Source organism: Morone saxatilis, unplaced genomic scaffold, assembly GCF_004916995.1.
Source record: "Morone saxatilis isolate NCDOM2014 unplaced genomic scaffold, NCSU_SB_2.0 Contig12, whole genome shotgun sequence".
Lineage (NCBI taxonomy): Eukaryota > Metazoa > Chordata > Actinopteri > Moronidae > Morone > Morone saxatilis.
Window position 1 is genome coordinate 15,671,841 of NW_023339674.1, and position 2,828 is coordinate 15,674,668.

Here is a 2,828-nt window from a genome sequence, read left to right on the forward strand (position 1 = left end):
CATCACAATAACAGTACTCTGGGAAAAGTATCTCAGACATCACTTATCAGTTGATTTATTTTATGCACAAAGTATTTTATTATTGATCCCATAAAACAGGAATTGTTCCTTCAAAATCAGAGGGTGCACCTTATATGCTGCTATAAATGTGTAATATCTCAATAAAATTGCAATGCTTCTCTCCTTGTAAATTCCAATATTCATTATTTTTGGCATAATCACACAAAATATAGAATTAGTAGAAGCTTCTAAGCTTTGCAAACTTCAATGAACTGCTCACTGGTTACTCACCACTCATGGTTTATAGTCTGTGTCAAACAGTCCGATCAAAGTCAGGTAACAGCTTTCAGTTTCTCAGCCGTCGACAGCGAGATGGGATAGTGTGTGTGAGAGAGTCCGGAGCTGAGTCGCGCAATGACAGGACGTCTCACTGCTGGGCTCTCATAAGCAGACAGACTTGAAAAGGCCTCTCATATGGCCTGACCTTCTCATACACACACACACACACACATGCACACGTACACAGAACAGCCAGCCTTTTGCAGTCCATGACAAATCCATCAAAGTCAATGCATCCATCTAGTTTCCATCTCCTCATCTGATTCTGCACCCTCAACAAAATGTCTTTACACTAGAGATATATTTCCCATAACACTTTGCACAGAAACCTGTTCCTGTGACAACAAACATCCACACCAAAATCTTTGAATTGTAGGCAGCACTAATTAAACAAATGAAAATCTGTTAACTCATTATGAACAGTACTATTCAGCTGTATATCTTCTGGACAGAAGTTGTCTGGGACTAGTAGGCACTAAAGGTTGTTCTTCAAAAATGTACACATCTGGACTACAGTAGCTATGGAGATATAACATGTGAACAGCAATAACTGTGATATGCTGCTTGTGTTTTCTGTTCCTGATGACAACAGATATTGTTGAGAGAGAGAAGACAACGTTAAGGAGGTTGAAGAAAAACTCAGTGGTCTCCTTTTTAGTTACACATATCTTGCAAACCCATCGTCACTGCAAACCCTCTGCTCACAGTGCCATGTCCAAATACACACTCACCAGCTTAACTGATATAATTAACGTACTTATTTTAACCCTGATATTTTCCTAAACCTAACTAAGTAGTTTTGGTGCCTAAACCTCAAGAAGGTCACCTGAGTTTGTCCTTTCCTGCACATCCAAGTACACTAATATATTAAAGGAGCAGTTTGGGATATACCATATGTGTCAGGATACAGGGGTTACGATTCAATATATTGTGATATATTGTGGAACTGTAAGCTAGGCGATATAATGAGATTACATTTTTTTTAAATCACATTTTAGGAAAACTGTTATATATAGTATTTATAGTATAAAGAACACACCACCATATGCATCAACAATTTAAGTCAAAAAGGATCTGCTTTTGTATTTATCACAGTCATCGTAACATCCAACATCACTGGCCTCAGTTCACATTGGTGACACTGCGACCTAGTGGTTGGGGGTTTAACCACAAAAATGGATAACGTGTTTTTGAGAATCTGTACAATATCACAAAATCACGATAATATACGATATTTTTTTATATTTTCTTACCCCTAAAAAAAAAGTTCTTGGACAAATGGGCTTTTAGTCCAAGCAGATATTTTTCTCAATTTTTGGGTTTCCAAATAATAGGCCGTTGGAACAATGGACCTCTGCTGTACCCATGCTCACCACCATCACCACTCTTCATCAGAGTGAATGAAACAACTAATCTGCTGACTATGGGCGTTTACTCTTCCAGTTAAACCAACCAGATTTTCTCATCATGCTGGTTAACCATGCTGTTGCAGTCAAACATTAAATCTGTTCTCCTCTCTGCTGCTGTCAGCTGTCACTACAGAAAAAAACTGCTGTAAACCTCCAGTTCATCATAACCAGTTCCCAGGTTGAGCTCATCAGAGTCTACTCTTCATCAAATGCAGATCTTCAGCATTCTCTTCATCCCTTCACCACCACCGCCTTTACAAATCACAGCGTCACCAACCCCTTTAAATATGACAACGTCACGATGGGGTCTAATAACCAAAGACTTTTCACATTTCTCTGTCAATAAATATAATAGTTGATTCAAAATGAAGTATCTCCTAATTGAAAGAGAAGTTAACAGGATGAACAGCAACTGCTGTTGTATACGTACAAGCGTAGTCCTCCTACACCATACGTAGACATATGACAGACTCTTGTCTGAGATATATGGATTTAACAGAAACAGAAGCACAGATTTTTTAAAATTACATTAATTTAACAGTTGTTTTTTATTATTATTTTGTGATAGTTTCAACAAAAACAGTAACTGCTTAACATCTGAAAACACATCAGTTACCAAATACAAAAATCCCAGAGCAGAATGGCACATTAATAGAACTCATTTAGATTAACAAGCAATAGTTGCAAAAAGAAATCTGTAAAATTACCCCAGAAAAAGCTAATTGTCAATGACTTTGCCACAAATAGCTTGTGGAAACAGAGAATGTCTTACTGTGTCGAGTACCAGTAGGCCAATCAGACCTCAGTATGTAAATTACCTCAACGATGAACACACCTGCTTCACAATTCATTGGAGGCGAGGGAAGGAGACGTGTAAAGTCAAGATTTCTCACAAACCGCTGCACTGATTTTGATCATCCCTCTTTCAATCTTCATCTCATAAATCACCCAACTTTGTAGAAGTGCAACACCAAATTGCTGGAATACCCCTTTAATTTGTAGGCTGTTTAGCTGTTATTTTCTATCACAACCCAGTAAGCATCAAAATGATCACACATACATAGACAGATACAGATAGAC